At 39.8% G+C, this 20,442-nt stretch overlaps 1 protein-coding gene across 1 annotated transcript in view; it reads right to left on the reverse strand.

Annotated features, from left to right (window-relative positions):
* The window catches only part of HTRA4 (HtrA serine peptidase 4), a 311,700-nt gene that overhangs the window by 6,256 nt on the left and 285,002 nt on the right, over nt 1-20,442 (reverse strand). The window lies entirely within an intron of this gene.

Genomic DNA, 20,442 nt, shown 5'->3' on the forward strand with positions numbered 1-20,442 from the left:
GCAGACTGATGTTTCACAGTCAAAAAAGTTTTTTTTTTTTTAAATTTACACTACTGTTACAACAGATATGAGTGGTGGCACTTAGCAAGTGGGCCTGGCACACACGCTGGCAGGTAGGCAGGTAGGCAGGCAATTGCAATTAGATAACACTAGCAGACTGATGTTTCACAGTCAAAAAAGTTTTTTTTAAAAAAATTTACACTACTGTTACAACAGATATGAGTGGTGGCACTAGTTGGCAAGTGGGCCTGGCACACACGCTGGCAGGCAACTGCTATTAGATTACACTAGCAGACTGATGTTTCACAGTCAAATTTTTTTTTTTTAAATTTACACTACTGTTACAACAGATATGAGTGGTGGCACTGCAGGCAGGCAACTGCAATTAGATTACACTAGCAGACTGATATTTCACAGTCAAAATTACACAGGCAAAAAACAAAAAAACAAACAAACTGATGTTCTAGTGCTGTCCTTACAGCAGAGATCAGATGAATCCTTCAGGACTGTAGTGGACACTGAATACACTAGCCTAGCTATCAATTTCCCTATAAAATCAGCAGCAGCTACACTATCCCTCCTCTCACAAAGAATGCAGGATCAGAATGAATCTAAAATGGCTGCTGTCCAGGAGCTGGGAGGATCTGGGAGGGAGTGTCTGCTGCTGATTGGCTGAAATGTGTCTGCAGACTGTGAGATACAGGGTCAAAGTTTACTCAATGATGATGAATAGGGGGCGGATCGAACATCGCATATGTTCGCCCACCACGGCGAACACGAACAAGCTATGTTCGCCGGGAACTATTCGCCGGGGAACTATTTGCGACATCACTATTGTTTAACATATATATCCCTTTAATGAAAATCCCTTTAAAGGGTCCCTTTAAAGGGACACTCAAGTCAAAATTGTGATTCAGATAGAGCACACAGTTTTAAGACATTTTTCAATTTACTTCCATTATCAAATTTTGCTCAGTCTTTTTATATTTACACTTTCTTGGGAACAAGATCCTACTAAGCATTTGCACAAGCTCACAGGGTATACGTATACTAGTCTGTTATTGGCTGATGTCTGTCACATGATACAGGGGGCCGGAAAATAGGACAAAAAGAATATTCGTCAGAAAAAAATCTACTGCTTATTTAAATTGCAGAGCAGGTTTTAAATCATTGTGTTTTTATTATGCACTTGTTAATTATGCAATTCTACTGCATTGAGTGGTCCTTTAAGAAGTTAAGTTACAGGGATTTTAATTATTTTGCGGGCTGTTGTTGCAAGACACTTTCTGTATATGAAAAACTTGCTATGTACTCACTTTTGTTTTGGGAAAAAGCTTTCCTTTACGTTAAAACATTTATATGCAATATGATAGACATAACCTGTAAACACTGGAAGAAGAATAGACTGAATGGGGCAAAACTGATTGCAGAAGAGACTTGATTAGATTGGACTGGTTCTGGAAATACAAATAGATTGGACTGGTTTTGGAAATATAAATACAATGGGGCCTATCTATCAAGCTCCGAAAGACTCGCCAGAAACAGCAGTTATGAAGCAGCGGTCACAAAGACCGCTGCTCCATAACCTGTCCGCCTGCCCTGAGCAGGCGGACAGACATCGCCGGAAATCAACCCGATCGAGTACAATCGGGTTGATTGACACCCCCCTGCTAGCGGCCCATTGGCCGCGAGTCTGCAGGGGGCGGCGTTGCACCAGCAGCTCTTGTGAGCTGCTGGTGCAGTGCTGAATACGGAGAGCGTATTGCTCTCCGTATTCAGCAAGGTCTGGCGGACCTGATCCGCACTGTCAGAGCAGGTCCGCCAAACCTTGATAAATAGAGGCCTATTTGTCCTGTTTGACTTGGAAAAGGGTAAAGCTGAAACAACCTTCAAACCTTAGAGCACTTTCAGCTTAGTGCTTGTTCAATAGCCTACATGAGATTTTCAGAGTGCCCTCATAGAATCCTAGTATGTGAGGGACGTAAGCGCACCGGCATTATCGGACATTAAGATTTTAGCACGCTCTAGGCTTTTTGCTTAAGCGCTAATATACTACTTTCAACTTGTAATATGAGCTCAAAAATAAAATAACTATTCAATTAACTTGAGTGGTGTCAGTGCACAATAGCGCTAATACGTTTGAGCTACACTTGTTATCTAGGCCACAGTGGGACAATGTCCTGATTCCTGTTGCAGAGGCTAAGATGGTGAATGAAAACTGTCCTGTGCCTCTAGTCCCGCAGAGGACTACAGAGCAGCTATTTCAGGAGAGGTTTCAGGATCCACTTATTGACAGCAGCCTGGAGTGGTGTCCATGGGGAAATGTTACTTAAAGATATGTAAGGCACAATAAGTGCTTGATCTGTAAAATTCATTCTGCTTTTTAAAGGGCCACTAAACCCTAAATTTTTCTTTCATGATTCAGATAGAGAATACAATTTTAAACAACATTCCAATTTACTTCTATTATCTAATTTGCTGCAATCTTTAGATATCCTTTGTTAAAGAAATAGCAATGCACATTGGTGAGCCAATCACACAAGGCATCTATGTGCAGCCACCAATCAGAAGCTACTGAGCATATTTGTTTTCCTTTCATGATTTAGAAAGAACATGCAATTTAAAACCACTTTCTAATTTACTTCTATTATCTAATTTGCTTAATTCCCTTGATATCATTTGCTGAAAAACATATCTAGATAGGCTCAGTGGTTGTTGATTGATGGCTTCACTTAGATGCCTTGTGTGACTGGCTCACCCATGTGCATTGTTTTTATCTTCAACAAAGAATATGTAAAGATTGAAGCAAATTAGATATTAGAAGTAAATTAGAAAGTTGTTTAAAATTATATTCTCTATCTGAATCATTAAAACATTTTTTTGGGTTTAATGTCCCTTTAACATGCTGTAAACAAGCATTTTGATTGGGGACTCATGCTACTTAGAATAGAGTACCCAGACTGTCCATATTACCCTTTTGTACGGTCTTTCAATATGTATACTGATTACCTTTCAATGGTAGGTCCACTCTGATGCAGAACATTCTATTTACCATACCAGGTGCAGGGAATACATCTAAGTTTGTTATCTTGTATAGCTAAGGTTTCACAACTAAACCTTTGGTGCTCACAACCTATAGCTGATATTGATATTCACAACTCTGTTGCTCTGTGCCTTTAGTTAAGTGTTAACATAGCTCTGCCATTATCTTAAAATATAGACTAATATAATTTGTGATCCCTTAATCTGCACATTGTAAGACTGTCTTGAATTATACCTTCTACTGATTGCGACATGCATATCTTGAGCAATACTCCAGAGCTTCCAGCTGATAAAGTAGTCCACACCTTGTGATAAAGTTGCACACCTTGTGGTAAGGTAATTTGTTTTATTGTACTATAGCCACAGTTGGGTATGTGCCCTTTGTATTATATCAGGGCTCAAAATTTTCACTCGCCATTGGCGAGGGGAAATTTAATGGTGGCGAGTGAATGTTGAGTCTGAAGTCTGGTGGAATGTTGTAAGTAGCAAAGTTGGTACATTGTATTTGCAGAATGTACATTCCTATTGCAGCACTGACAAAAACATATTTTGGGCTATATGTTAAAACTATTATCTAAATTGATATTATACATCCATGAAAGGGCAAGGATATGTTATTCCTATAGGGCTGTAGGGACCCCATTAGTGTTTACACTGTTACTTATGAGAGGGTAAATGGGGCAGAGAGAGAGAGATTGGAGAGGAAAAGTGAAAGTGGAGAAGAAGGTAGCGTTAAGAGAGAATGAAGAAAAAAATGAAGAGATATGAGAGAGGGGAAAGAAAGAGTGTAAAAAAAAATATATGACCTGAGAGAGAAGACAGGGTAAAAAGAGAGATTGAAGGTGAGGAGGGAGTCAAGAAAGATAGTTAAGAGCGAGAAAGAAGATATGATAATTATTATAAAAAAAAAAAATCTCCAGGTCTGCTATGACCTTTCATGACTGTCAGGATTCTCTGCACTCTCTAAATTCAACAACTTCCTTTTTTCTATCCAGCTGTTGCCTTCCCCAGAACCTCTAGTTAATGTTTCTAGCTGCTATGAACTTATTTTTGTTAATGTATTACTGTATGTAGCATTATTTAATTTGTTATGGTATAAAATAAAAACAATATTGCAAAATGTTTCACAATGGCTTAACATATGCAAATGGGGTAAAGTAATGGGTGTGGTGTGGGTGGGATTAGAAGTGGCGAGTAATATTTTGTCCTGGCTAGTATTTTAGGACTTGAAATTTTGAGGCCTGATTATATATTCTAGAATAGGGTATAAATATCCTGTGAAGCAGCTCAGCAAGAACTGGATGGAGCTAACTAACTCCTTTTACTCGTATAAATAGTTAGTAGATGAGGAAGTTCTAGTGAACTGCTTGTGCAATGCCGCCCCCTGCAGGGGGTGTCAATTAACCCAATCGTATGCGATCAGGCGGATTGATGTCCGCAGCCTCATAGGAAGCAGACGAGTTAAGGAGCAGCGGTCTTAAGAACGCTGCTTCTTAACTCCTGTTTCCGGCGAGCCTGAAAACATACATAGGGGCTTTTTTAAATGAGGGGCTTAAGGGGCTTTATAAAAATGGGTCATGGTGATCTCTAGGCCTTGTTGATGGCCTACTATAAATGTAAATATGTTAAAATCATTATTTTATTTTTTAAAGTTTACATAATTTTATATAATAATTGCCTTTCAAGCAGTGGGTTTTGGGTATTTATAGGGCTCAAGGGAGCTGAGATTGGGGGGTTTGAGGGAAAACAAATTAGCTCTGAAAGCCCCCCTCCTGGAGAAAGACAACACATGCTAACAGCAGTATACTTAGGATTGTAATTTTACAAATTCTGATTATGCTTTCACAGTTTCTGTGCAACTTTAACAAATTAGGATCATACTTTGTATATCTATTTGGATCTTTTACAAATTACACTGCTCTTAGTATTTTTTTTAAATCAATAGAAATTATTGCACAAGCAATTAGCACATCTAGGCAAGTATCCCCGCTTGCCTTTACCCAGTAAAACTCCATATACATTGTTACTAATGCACAAGAGGATTCTGGGTAAGATATGCAAATTAGATATGCAACATCTCAGGCTTTTTGCTTTTAATACTGTGTTAACACACAGCGGTCCCCTAATGGGCTTTTAATCTCAAGCTTTTATCTCCACCATAATTTTAATGATTTTTTTATTTATTTTTAAATAAAAGTGAAAAACTGCCAGCTTCAGTTTCCCAGAGAGCTTCATTACTTTCTATGGGCCTGATAAGCAAAGATTTTCTAGTTTGGAGAGAAGTAGTGCAGACTTTACAGGGGCTGAACTCACAAAATTCTATAAGAAAAAGACCAGAACCTGGAAGTCCCAGAGAGATGAGAGATGCCTTCCATGGAAACTAAATACCTAGATTCTCAACAGTTTGGATTGGTAGAGGGTGTTCAGCTGCGGGCTACGTGTAGAGAGCACCGCCCTCCCCAGTAAGATCATCACTGAGTATGTCGGCTGCACATTGTGGGGTTCAAGTACACTATGGATGCGCCTATTCTTGGATATTGGGGGACACTGTTGAGTGGCATACAAGATTAACATAGAGGAATACAGCGAATTCCGGATAGAGAGGGACAATGAGGACTATGAACTGAGCTTAGTATCTTCTGTTGCATTAACTGACTTTTCAAGATACTCTGTTTTTTCCTCCTTACCCGCAGCCTGTGATGTACAATTTCGATATTGTGAGGTATGTGCAATATAGCAATATTATAAATTGTGAGGTTTGTTCTTTGGATGGCATTTACATTCGCTAATGTGTGATACGTGTTAATAAATATTAACCAACATATATCAGAGCTTTTATTCATTTTTTAAGTTGGAATCTGTCCCTAGTTAATAAAACTAATAGTTTAAAGGCAAGAGTTCTACTTTGGAGTCTTTGTATTTCTTTTTTTTTGTGTATTTAAATGTTTTATATACTCCAGAACCGCGTACAATTTGCCTAACTATTGAGCAGAGGCTATAAGTTTATAATTTTGAAGGATAAACCTAAAATATATTTTAGAAAGACTCCTAATTTTACACATAAACTGACTAGGAGTTTTTTTTTAAGATCTGAAGGAAAGCTATTGAATTGTCTAAATAATAAAGAAAAGGGTTTTTATAGATGTAGACTATGATGCAATTCATTTGGAATTAAAAAAAATAGTTAAACATTTTTGGTACAGATAAGATTTTTTTTTGATATAGAACAACTTATTACATATAACTCACATTATGTAGTGTATGTGTTAGAATGCTCATGTAAGAAACATTATGTAGGTCATACCTCAAAACCATTAGCGAAGACACTGAGTGAACGCGTTTATAGGGACCTATTTATTAATGTGCGAGCAGATGTGATACAATGTAGCGTATCATGTCCGCAGCACATCGATAAATGCAGACAGCATACACTGTCGGCATTTATCATTACATAAGCAGTTCTTGTGAACTGCTTGTGCAATGCTACCCCTGCAGATTTGCGGCCAATCGACCGCTAACAGGGGGTGTCAATCAGCCTGATCGCATAGGATCGGGTGGATTGAAGACCGCAGCCTCAGAACAGGCGGATCAATTATGGAGTAGCGGTTTCTATTTGGAGCTTGATAATTCGGCCCCTTAATATTAAGAAAGGCTTTCAAAAACACTCATGATCAGACCACTTTAGGAAGATACATAATTGTGATGCAACACATATCATTAAATGTATGGGTAATAGAAAAGTATTTCAAAATTAGAGACAAATTTGGACAACATGAAATTAAATGGATATATTTATTAGGATCTTTGATTCCAGGTGGTTTGAATAAGGATTTTGAGTTTTGTCATTTTTTTATAGTCATTTTTATATAATCTTTTTGTAGCCTTTTCTATTATGAATCTAAATGTAATTTTTAATTGTAGTTATGTGGTCTAGGGCTCTTATTTTTGGAACCCCTACATTTAGAGTTTGAATCTTGTTTAAGCCTTCCTTCAAAAATATATTGTATATTGGTGTAACTTTAAAAATAAATAATAAATATATATATCAGTATAGTTATAATAATATCTCTTTTCTAGTTAAGTGTAAACATACACATAAAAAATGTTAGAATGTATTGGGTTTCCTTTAGTAAAAAAACATGTAAATTGCAATTAGTTTTAAGGTTTTATATACAGAAACATATTGAGAAGTATGGTAGTCCAGAAGTAATTTATGGAACCCAGGATTGACAAGTCATGGATCTCAATCCTTTTATATCCCTCTAGTTTCGATTACTATTAATATTATTATTATATTTTTTATTTTAAGTTGCAATATCTTTTTAATTGTAAAGTAGATAGATATATTAGATTGTATGTATTAAATGACATGTACCTTTGTTTTATATATGAAGTTGCTCAGAAATAACTTAAACACCTGTTTAGGGTTAAGGAGAGATGGACTTTATCCAATGAGGATGTATGAAGAACTTTAAAAGAAGTAGGATTCATGTGGATTGTATAATTGAAAAAGCTGCTGTAACAGTGAAACGTACAATTGGTTGTGAATTAATGTTATAAGGAGAGACGTTCCAGTATAAGAAAAAGACTCTTAATGCCTTTGACAAAGCCCGGATAGGGCGAAATGCGCATCAGGCGCTTAATTGAGAGCTCTGCAACCTCATAGACGTTACTTAGCGCTACTTTGTATCCATTCCTTAATTGAATATTGGAATTTCTGCTGCCATATACACCGCTCCAGTACTGCACCAGCTTAGCATAATTGGTTGAGGCTTGTCCTCTTTTGTAGATTAGTTTTAGTGCAATCCGCGAGCATTTTATGGTGTTTTTGCAGCAGACCCATTCCCTTCTATGTTTATAGACTTTATACTTGGTTACATTGTTGCAGCTACGTCTTTAAGGATACTCTCCTAGGTTCACCAGCTCTACTGTACCACAATACAGCTTTTAATGCACTACACAGGTAGTCATTACTACCTTTTTAATTAATACAATTAAATGTTAAGTTTTACCTTACACCCACTGCATACTACCTCACTGTTCTATAATTGAAACACTAAGAGTGCTCTGGTATATCCATTTTTTTCTTTGTTTTTCTGTAATTTTAAGTTTCATTGACCCTAGACTACTGTTTTCCACTCCGCTCCAGCAAGCACAGAGAAGCACTTCTACTGTGCATTTAACCCCTTTGTGAGGGTTAAACGCACAGTAGTCTATGATCATTGGTCAGGTCATTAGTCTTAAAATTACATGCTCAGATTAGAGCATGTCATTATTTGACTATTATGGCCCTTTAATTATTTAGTGCTTTGACAAGCTTAAAGGGCCACTCAATGCAGTAGAATTACATAATTAACAAGTGCATAATAAAAATACAATGCAATAACACCTACTTTGAATTTAAAATAAGCAGTAGATTTCTTTCTAAAAATATTATTTTTTTCTCCCATTTTCCAGACCCCTGTATCATGTGACAGACATCAGCCAATCACAGACTAGTATACGTATAACCTGTAAGCTTGTGCACATGCTCAGTGGGATCTTGTTCCCTAAAAAGTGTGAATATAAAAAGACTGTGCAAAATGTGATAATGGAAATAAATTGGAAAGTGTTTAAAATCTGCATTCTCTTTCTGAATCATAAAAGTGTATTTTGACTTGAGTGTCCCTTTAAGCAAAATTTATGAATAACAGAAAATGTAATAATGCAAACTATTACATTATATTATTGCCCCAGTCCAGCTACATAATACCACTCAGCTGGCAAAATGTTTTGTGGAGATCCTATATTCTAAGCAGCAGTAAACAATAGAATGAAAGTAATCTGAGAACCCTTAAATGACGAATTATGCTTATAGAAGTTCACAAATCTTAGATAAGATAAAGAAAAACATTATTTATGCTTACCTTATAAATAAATAAGTAAATAGACTTTCCACGTATGATACATTTTCCTAGTAACTGGCTTATAAGCCTAAATCAGGGTACCTATTAACAAAATAGCAAAACCCCTCTGGGCAAGTATTAACCATTCAACCTCCAAGCAGTCAAAGAGGTTAAAGATTTTTATAAAAGAAATGACCTTGAGACAACAGATCTAGACTATGCGGAAGATGCCACGGTGGAACACTTTACATTTTAATCAGATTGGCATACCATGTCCTGCGGGCCACACAGGAGCTATCAGGATTGCTGCATCTATCAGCTCTGCTTGAGGGTCACTGGATCAGACGAGACGTCATCAAATATATGTCTGGGAGGCCCCAATGTTGAACCAACTGATCAAAAATGTTCTGATTAAGGGACCGTTCCCCTGTATGAAGAGTTTGATGACTCAAGTAAACCGCCTCCCAACTGTTGAATGTGTATTGACAAAACTGTACACTGATGGGACTCTGCCCAGGATAGAATGTGAGATACCTCCTTCAATGCTAAGGAACTGAGTTTACCCCCTTGGTGATTGATATAGGCTACCAAAGTAATTTTGTCAGATTCAAAACAAACTGAACTGATCTGAGAGGAGGCCCAGCCTGGAGCACTTGGAAGATCGCACAAAGTTCCAATACATTAATTGGTAACCACCTTGGTGATTGATATAGGTTACCACAGTGATGTTGTTGGGTTGAAAACAAATACATTGAACTGACCTTAGAGAAGGCCAATCCTGGAGCACTTGGAAGATCACACAAATTTCTAATACATTGATTGGAAACCCCCTTTGTGATTGATATAGGCTACAGCATTGATGTTATTGGATTGAAAACTAATAAATTAAATTGATCTGAGAGCATAACAAGTCTGGAGTGCTTAGAAGATCGCACAATGTTCTAATACATTGATTGGTAACCTCGCCTCTTAAGGAGACCAAACTCCCTGAGATCTCCCAACCTGAGAGGCTTGCGTCCATGGTAATTATGTCCAAAAAGGGACAAAGAAAAGACATTCCCAATGAAACCGGATTGGGTGACAACCACCAAGCAAGGGATGAGTGACCAATTGACCCAACTGAATGAACTGAGACAGTTTGGAGTAATCTCCATTCCACTGCCATAGCATGCAAAGCTGAAGAGAATGAAGGTGAAACTTTGCGAAGGGAATGGCATCTGATGCTGCAATCATTAGACATTTTGCGTTGATTTGTCAAGTACAGCTGCATGGAAACTGAATCTATAATCACGCCAAAGTGTCAGGGTTTTTTCTCTGCTTTGCTTGCCATGTGCTGCTGGCAGCCATTTTACTCACCTCTCTTGCTGACTCTGGTGCATAGTGTGTGATGCTGCTCATTTCCTGCACACCCTTTTATGGCCAGACTGGTGTACATCATCCATGTGAGACAGGTTGCAGTCTCAGAATTGTGATGTCATCACTTATCATTTAAAGGGCCTCTGTTCAGTATGCTTTGCCCTTGCGTTGTCTCAGACCTGTTTGTGAGTTCCAGTTCCTGTGTATTACCTGGCTGTCTGACGTCCCTCCTGGTTCCTGATCCCTGGCTTGTTCCTGACTCTGCTGTTCACCTTGTTCCTGATTCCGGCTCGTCTGACTTCTCGCTTTGGATCCTGACTCGGCTCGTCTGACTATTCGCTTTGGCTCCTGACTCGGCTCGTCTTATTACCAGCTCTGGTTTTGACTCCTGGCTTGTTATTTGACTTGAGGACTTTTTATTATTTTTTGCTATTAATAAAAGTGTGATTATTTTTGCACTTCTCGTCTCAGTCTGATTCCTGGCACCCTGACACCAAGGAGGACACTCTTGTCTGAGGAATCAGAGAACTCTTGGCAATGTTTACTTTCCAGCCATGACTGTGAAGAAACCATAGTAGTTTTTTGGTATGAGCAGTCGCTAAAGGTAAAGATGGTGCCTGAACAAAAATATCATTCAAGTATGGCGCTACAGCTACAACCTGAGCTCTGATAACAGACAGCAACAACCACAGAACATTGGTAAAAACACTGGAAACTGTTACTAAGGAAGTGCTACAAACTGAAAATGTCTGTCCAGCAAAACTACGGAACTGATGATGTTCCCTGTGAATAGGGATGTGAAGGTAAACATCCTTCAAATCTATGGTTGACATAAATTGCTCCTGTTGGACTAACGGGAGTATTGTTCTGACAGTTTCTATCTTGAATGAGGGAACCCCCAGAAATTTGTTTAAGGTTTTCAGATCCAAAATGGGTCTAAATGTTTCCTCCTTCTTTGTAACAATAAAGAGGTTGGAATAAAACCCTTCCCCTGTTCAGACAGAGAAAATAGGATGAACACCCCCATGTTCTCTAGATCATGAATACACTGAAGGAAAGCAGACCTTTTCTTTGAAACATGAGACAGAAGAAACCTCCCATGAAGAGTCTTTGACCGAAAACCTATCCTGTACCCTTAAGATACAATATCCAGAACCCAAATGTAGCTCCTTAGCCTTTATATTGGCATATGAAATAGCTGATTTAGCCTGTAGTATCCCTATCTATACTGAAAGTTTCTAGACCTAGGTAAAGGCTATTGAGGAACTATGTAAACACAGACAGCATAAGAAATTACACTCACTGTGGGAGGTGGATGAGATAAAGCACTAAAATGTTAATTTTCAATTGTTCTTTCTAAATATTGTACAGAGACAGAGATACGATGGGCTATGGTTTCAAAGAGCAAATCCAGCTATTTCTTTTGCAAAAAAAGCATAAATTATCAATTTATCATACATTTTATATGCTCCAGCTGGTATACTAGGCTATGTAAACACATTCAGGAAAAAACAATTTTACAGTGAACTGTCCCTTTAAGCAAGGAACGTAAATGCTCAACCTTACGCCTAGATTTAGAGTTCTGCGTTAGCCGTCAAAAGCAGCGTTAAGGGGTCCTAACGCTGCTTTTTACTGCCCGCTGGTATTTAGAGTCAGTCAGGAAAGGGTCTAACGCTCACTTCCAAGCCGCAACTTTTCCATACCGCAGATCCCCTTACGCCATTTGCGTATCCTATCTTTTCAATGGGATCTTCCTAACGCCGGTATTTAGAGTCTTGGCTGAAGTGAGCATTAGACCCTCTACCGACAAGACTCCAGCCGCAGAAAAAAGTCAGTAGTTAAGAGCTTTATGGGCTAACGCCGGTTTATAAAGCTCTTAACTACTGTGCTTTAAAGTACACTAACACCCATAAACTACCTATGTACCCCTAAACTGAGGCCCCCCCCACATCGCCGCCACTATAATAAATATTTTTAACCCCTAATCTGCCGAACGCACACTGCCGCCACCTACATTATCCCTATGTATCCCTAATCTGCTGCCCCTAACATCGCCGACACCTACATAATATTTATTTACCCCTAATCTGCCCCCCCCCCAACGTTGCCGCTACCTTACCTACACTTATTAACCCCTAATCTGCCGACCGGACCTCGCTGCTACTCTAATAAATGTATTAACCCCTAAACCGCCTCACTCCTGCCTCGCAAACCCTATAATAAATAGTATTGACCCCTAATCTACCCTCCCTAACATCGCAGACACCTAACTTCAAGTATTAACCCCTAATCTGCCGACCGGACCTCGCTGCTACTCTAATAAATGTATTAACCCCTAAAGCTAACCCTAACCCTAACACCCCCCTAAATTAAATATAATTTTAATCTAACGAAATAAATTAAATATTATTAACTAAAGTCTTCCTATTTAAAGCTAAATACTTACCTGTAAAATAAACCCTAATATAGCTACAATATAACAAATAATTATATTGTAGCTATTTTAGGATTTATATTTATTTTACAGGCAACTTTGTATTTATTTTAACTAGGTACAATAGCTATTAAATAGTTATTAACTATTTAATAGCTACCTAGTTAAAATAATTACAAAATTACCTGTAAAATAAATCCTAACCTAAGTTACAATTAAACCTAACACTACACTATCAATAAATAAATTAAATCAATTAACTACAATTACATACAGTTAAATAAACTAAACTAGTGGTACATAATGTATAATGTAGGTTGCTGCGGTGTCCGGAGCAGCAGATTGGGGGTTAATAGTAGAATGCAGGTGTCAGCGATAGCGGGGGCGGCAGATTAGGGGTTAATAAGTGTAAGGTTAGGGGTGTTTAGACTCGGGGTTCATGTTAGGGTGTTAGGTGCAGACTTAGAAAGTGTTTCCCCATAGGAAACAATGGGGCTGCGTTGGGAGCTTAACGCTGCTTTTTTGATGTTTTTTTTCATCCCAAACTGCCCCATTGTTTCCTATGGGGGAATCTTGCACACGCTTGTTTTCCTAGCTTACCGCTACCGTAAGCAACGCTGGTATTGAGAGTTGAAGTGGCGGTAAATATGCCTGTATGCTCCCTTTTTGGAGCCTAACGCAGCCCTTCAGAGAACTCTCAATAACAGCGTTATTTAAAAGGTGCAGGGGAAAAAGAACACGCGTAGCTAACGCACCCCTTTGGCCGCAAAACTCTAAATCTAGCCGTATGTTAGCAGACATAGCCTCAGATTCTTAATCTGAGTTCGAGAACAAGTGCTCCGAAGGCAATTCACCCTCAGAGGATATGGAAGATTTTTCAGAATCTGAATCTTGACATGCCTTGGTAGAAACAGATATATTTTGCAAATTACCTCTGGCAGAAGAGTTAGAGGAAATACATTTACGTGTTCGCTTACTTGAAGGTGGCATAACTGCTAAATGTCTCCAAAAATTAACCAAGTTATAGGGGATACTGATTCTGCAGAAAAATACCACAGTGAGTCTGTAGCGAATGATGGCTGCCAGCAGAGTGAGGGAGGAACAGACAAGCGTGCGAAAAGGCTAGCACAACGGGAAAAAGTTTAACACTCTCCCTACCGGAGAGTAATGAATCCCGTGCTGCGCTATTGAGGCCTCCCACCATGCGCTCTCTGTGCCTCACCCCCGGAACCCTCTTAATCCTCTTAATACCCCGCAGCGCTGATCCAAAGGGGGGAAGAGGTAAAACATGTACACATTGAGAAACCCTAAAGTGCCTGAAAATCAAGTCCTGTGCATGAACATACACACATAAGTATGTACAATAACTATGTAAGCTTAAGCTGTTGTGTAAGCGGTGTCCCTTAGTTTGGTGAGATGAGACTGACTATGATGTAAACATACACATGTACCTACTAATAGCCTATTGGCTTTGTGAGTGACCAAAGTACTTACTTAGCAAACACCCACTCCCGTGTGCTTACCCGATGTTACATGAGGATACAGTACAGAACCCATCCAGTAGTGTACTATACCACTAGAGGATACACCGAGGGAGTACATCTAGATGGAAAGACAGGAGGAGGCTGAAGAACCAGTCCCGGCGATACCTGTGGCAGGCTTGTGATCACAGCTCCCGCAGGAGAATTACATAGCAAGGCCCAGTACTTTCCTATGTCCCTCTCATCAAAGTTTTTACTTTATGGAAGAAGTTAAAGTAGCCATAGCCAGCCTTTTGCCCCACAAAGCCCCAGGCCCGGATGGGTTCACGGTTACTTTCTATCAAACTCTTAGTTCTATTTTGTCTCCGATTTTGCTTTGACTATTTGCGAGGGTAGTTGTCCGGGGTAGCTTCATTCCAGAATATTTAGAAGCAAACATCATTGCAATACACAAGGAAGGCAAAGACCCAGCACTCTGCTCCAGCTATAGGCCCATTTCACTCATCAATGTGGGTGCCAAAATATATGCGAACAGACTAGGCAGACACCTGCAGACACTCATTACATCTAGATCAGGTAGGATTCATCCTTAACAGGCAGGGTTCGGATAACACTCAACGCCTCCTAGACATATTTACCGAAGCCGCCAACCTGGGGCTCCCCATGCTCGCCCTGTCACTTGATGCTGAGAAAGCGTTTGACAGGGTGAAATGGAAATACCTGTTCCGGACTCTTTCAGCGTTCGGTATACTGGACTCCTTTGGTATGGCGGTTAGAGCGCTTTATTCAGTTCCCACAGCAGTTGTGAGGGGCCTAGGGTTCTGTTCTCCCAAAATAGAGATAAAAAATGGAACTAGGCAGGGATCCTCCCTTTCAACACTTCTGTTTGTCCTAGCGATTGAGTCTCTGGGGGCAGCCATCAGAAAATGTTCAAATATACAGGGACTCCAGATGCACGACACTGTACAGAAATTAACACTGTTTGCAGACAGCCTTACGGTCTTTCTTACAGAACCCCTGGACTCCCTCCCCCCACTGATGCTCCTATTGAAGCAATTCTGCGAAGTCTCTTATTATAAGATTAATGAGGGCAAAACAGAGGCATACTCCATTAACATTACACCGAGCGAACGGGAAGCTATTTAACTTCTCTATTCCTTCAAATGGTCCACTAGGGGAGTTCGCCATTTGGGTGTCTTCCTCTCCCATATAAATTCTATAGCCATCAAAGAAAATTACAAGTACCTACTGGCAGAGATTACCTCTGAACTTAATTCCAAGAGGTATGGAGAGATATATTGGATGGGCAGGATTGTGGCCGTCAAAATGATGGTCCTCCCCAAACTCACTTATTTATTCCGCTGCATCCATATCCCGATCCCAGCAACCTTGATTCGGAGATTTCAAGCCCTATTTAACTCACACATATGGCACAACAAAAGGCCTCGTGTGGCGGCCCACATACTTCAATCCCCAACCGAGAGAGGAGGTATAGGCCTCCCTAATATAAAGATGTATCATGAGGCAGCGATGATAACTCATGTTACAGCATGGGGAAGTGATCTCTCCCCATGTAGATGGAGAGACCTGGAACAGGCCTCGCTGCCAGCATATGTCACCTTAGAAGATCTGCTCTGGCTTCCCCCGCATTGGCAATCCAAAATCCACAATAGTATAATTAAGGGATATCAAGAGACTTGGGTTAAATTGCGAGACAACAAGCTTATTGCCCCACACCCCTCACCCATACATTCCATACGGGCACTATTGCTAGGGCTACCTGACACACACCTTAATACATGGGCCAGTACAGACGTAACTGGCTTGAAAGACTTTTACTGCAACAAACAGTTACAACCACACACAGATATGCTGACACTACCCACGCTGACCCCCAGGTTTCAATTTGATCTATTGAGACTAAGGACCTTGATGAAGTCCTATGGCTTCTTAGAGAATACACTACGAGACCCTACTCCCTGGGAATCACGATGGGAGATGAACTTCCAACTATACAAACCCCTTTCAGTACATTATAAGTGCCTAATTGAGGAACTGAAATCCCCCCCCCCCCCACACACAAAACGATACACATGGAGGCCTGGAAGAGGGACCTACAACTGACATGCACACCTGAAACATGGAACAGGGCAATTAGCCTAACGAAAAAAGCTACTCATTGCATTACTCTCTACGAGTTGTATTTCAAAATATTCACAAGGTGGCACTTGGTGCCAACAAAATTGGAGAAAATCTTCCCCGATCACTCACCAATGTGCTGGAGAGAATGCAGAGAGCTGGGGACCCCCCTCCATGTCTGGTGGACGTGTCCAAAACTGGAAAGCTATTGTCGCAAAGTGGAAAAGACCTGTAACAATCTAGATTAAGTGGAAGCTCTAACTCCGGCCCTTGCAATATTACACTTAGGAATTGACAGACTCCCCAAAACCAAACAAAGCTTACTCCTATGTATTCTCATCTCCACTAAATTGCTTATCGCTAGAAATTGGAAAAAGAACCAACCCCCCAGATGGCAGGGAGTAGTGGACTGTGTAAACTATATTAAAAATATGGAAAACTATGTCTTTAGAGAACGCAGACAACTGAATGACTACTGCCTTATATGGGAACCGTGGGAATCACTTTGGACCCGTAAAATTCCACAGTCAGACTGGCCAATCGGATTAGAGTAGTAGCCAACAGATGAGACCCCCTAACCCCCTACCCCCCAGGCAGTACCAGACCCTAGATGATTCCCGGTATGTGACCCTTAAGCCTCCCCCCCTAGATGAGCCAGGTGCGGAGGAAGTCGGACAGCCTCACTGTATTAATATATTTAAGTAGAGGGGAGACTTGACATCTCCCTCCGATAGAATCCGTAATACTGTACTAACGAGGTGCCTTAGTAGACTAAACTGTTATCTCAAAGGTCACGCCTTCATTGTTTATTGTGGAACAGTCAGAAGACCCATAGAAAGAGAATATGTAAACAAAAGGTGACCTCTGTAAAAATGAGGTTTTAAGAGATGAGGTACTTTTCAACCTCCTCTCACAAAGTTTTTGTATTTCTGAGTGCAACTCTATGGCCCCTATTTATCAACCCGTCAACTTGCTTGCATTCGCCGGCACCAATACGCTTGCCTAAGATCGCCTAACATTGCTGCTGCGGACCTGAATACGTTCTCCAAAGTTACCAAAAAAGCTGTCAAAAAGCCGTGCACCAAGTACGGGGCGATGAGCAGCGGACTGTTGTTAACTAACAGTCATCGATCTCGCTGCTCTTCGGCTTTTTCCCAGCTTTATTGGTATACTGTCAATAAACACCCACACTATACTAAACTGTTTTACCCCTATCCCGCCGCTCCTGGACCCAGCCGCAACTAAATAAAGTTGTTAACCCCTAAACTGCCGCTCCCGGAGCCCACCGCCACCTACATTATACTTATTAACCCCTAATATGCCGTCCCCTACACCGCCGCCACTTACATTATGTTATTAACCCCTAATCTGCCCTTGTTACACCGCCGCCACCTACATAATACTTATTAACCCATAATCTGCCGTCCCCAACGTCGCCGCCACTATATTAAATATATTAACCCCAAACCTAAGTCTAACCCTAACACCCCCTAACTTAAATCTAATTTAAATAAATATAAATAAAAATAACTATCATTAACTACATGATTCCTATTTAAAACTAAATACTTACCTGTAAAATAAACCCTAAGCTAGCTACAATATAACTAATAGTTACATTGTAGCTAGCTTAGGGTTTATTTTTATTTTACAGGCAAGTTTGTATTTATTTGAACTATGTAGAATAGCTACTAAATAGTTAACTATTTAATTCTACCTAGCTAAAATAAATACAAAAGTACATGTAAAATAAAACCTAACCTAAGTTACAATAACACCTAACATTACACTATAATTAAATAAAATTAACTAAATTAAATACAATTAACTAAATTATATACAATTATCTAAAGTACAAAAAAAAGCAAACACTAAATTACAGAAAATAATAAACACATTACAGAAATTTAAACTAATTACACCTAATCTAATAGCCCTATCAAAATAAAAAAAGCCCCCCCAAAATAAAAATAAAACACTAGCCTAAACTAAACTACCAATAGCCCTTTTGCGGGGCATTGCCCCAAAGTAATCAGCTCTTTTACCTTTAAAAAAAAAAATACAAACAACCCCCCCAACAGTAAAACCCACCACCCACACAACCAACCCCCCAAAAAAAATCCTAACTTAAAAAACCTAAGCTCCCCATTGCCCTGAAAAGGGCATTTGGATGGGCATTGCCCTTAAAAGGGCAGTTAGCTCTTTTGCAGCCCAAAGCCCTAACCTAAAAATAAAACCCACCCAATACACCCTTAAAAAAACCTAACACTAACCCCCTGAAGATCGACTTACCGGGAGACGTCTTCATCCAAGTCGGGCAGAAGTGGTCCTCCAGACGGGCAGAAGTCTTCATCCAAGCCGGGCAGAAGTGGTCCTCCAGACAGCAGAAGTCTTCATCCAGACAGCATCTTCTATCTTCATCCATCCGGCGCGGAGCAGGTCCATCTTCAAGACATCCGACGCGGAGCATCCTCTTCGGCCGATGACTACCCGACAAATGAAGGTTCCTTTAAGTGATGTCATCCAAGATGGCGTCCCTTAGATTCCGATTGGCTGATAGAATTCTATCAGCCAATCGGAATTAAGGTAGAAAACATCCTAATGGCTGATTCAATCAGCCAATAGGATTGAACTTCAATCCTATTGGCTGATTGGAACAGCCAATAGGATGCAAGCTCATTCAGGTAGGTGGGAGGGATTATAAAGCTCTTGGTGTAGGGTGTCTTTGCCTCCTCCAGGAGGCAAGGTGATGAATTTTCAACAGTAAGGAATCGTGGACTCACCACCTAAAAAAATAAATATATGTAAAATACTCTTACCTACTGTATAGTCAAGTTGCTGAATGAACAATTAGTTAAATAAAAGCTGTCATGCTAATAAAATCTGACAGTAATGTAGTTGTATCTTATATTGTGAACATTATGAAAACGCAAAAAAAGTATCAGTGCAGCAATATATTAAAACAATCAATGGCCAAAAAAGCCATTATACCCGACGGTTCACAAGAAAATTGGTGGAACAAAATAAGGCAGGCATCTATTTAACAGACACTGCGGCCTGTAAAACCTTTCTGCCAAAAGCTGCCATAAAGAGGTAAATAAATGATAAAATTTAGACAAAGTGTGTAAAGAAGATCCGATTATTGTTTTGCAATATGTTCCACCTAAAAACTCAAGAAGTGGCAATTGAATTAAAGAAATGGGCTGTGATGTGAATTGGAGAATGCTTACCCACCTCTATCTATGTCTTATAAAATACATTTTGCAACCAAGAAGTTTAAACAGCTGTCGCTTTATTGAACCATATGTGGATCTGAAAAAAAAGGCAGATATATACTAGTTTTATTGTGTTTTGACTTTGAGGATTAAAAATTGAATTTTAGGGGGGACTTCTGGGTGGCGGCCATGATATGCTGGTTACAGTTTTGTTTCTTTCTGCTAGTTATCTCAGAACAGTTATTACATCGGCCCCTAGGTGTCAGTTGCGATTGGTCGCGAATCTGCAGGGGGCGGCGTTGCACCAGCAGCTCACAAGAGCTGCTGGTGCAATGCTGAATACGGAGAGCGTATTGCTCTCCGCATTCAGCGAGGTCTGTCGGACCTGATCCGACAGCGCGGATCAGGTCCGACAGACATTTGATAAATATGCCTCCATATGGAGGAAAGTGATAAAACAATCCCGAGTATAAGGAATATTAATATATAAACACAAGAATATGTGTAAAATACATGTAATAAAATGTGTGTTTATAAACTTAGGTATAAACCTCAATAACCTCTTCTGTGTAATCAAATAATACACACTATAGCCCCACAAGAAATAGCTGTATAAACTACAGTATGTGGAGAGCAAAAATAGTAATAATTGGTATAGAAAACGTTGCCCTCTTCTGAAAGTGCTTATTATAGCTAGCCAGGCTACAAAAAGAAAGAAACCTTAAAATGGCTGCCACTGTAAAAAACAGACTGAAGAGCTTTAATAGCATGGCGGGAAAGGTTAATATCTGCTGTACAATACTGCCATGCAATTATCAGTTACAATAGGGGTTAGAAGAGAGCGTGCTACAGGGAAACTGTAACCCGGCTCTGTAGCATGCTGGAAGTGA

The sequence above is a fragment of the Bombina bombina genome, chromosome 6, assembly GCF_027579735.1.
Source record: "Bombina bombina isolate aBomBom1 chromosome 6, aBomBom1.pri, whole genome shotgun sequence".
In the NCBI taxonomy this organism is placed as follows: domain Eukaryota; kingdom Metazoa; phylum Chordata; class Amphibia; order Anura; family Bombinatoridae; genus Bombina; species Bombina bombina.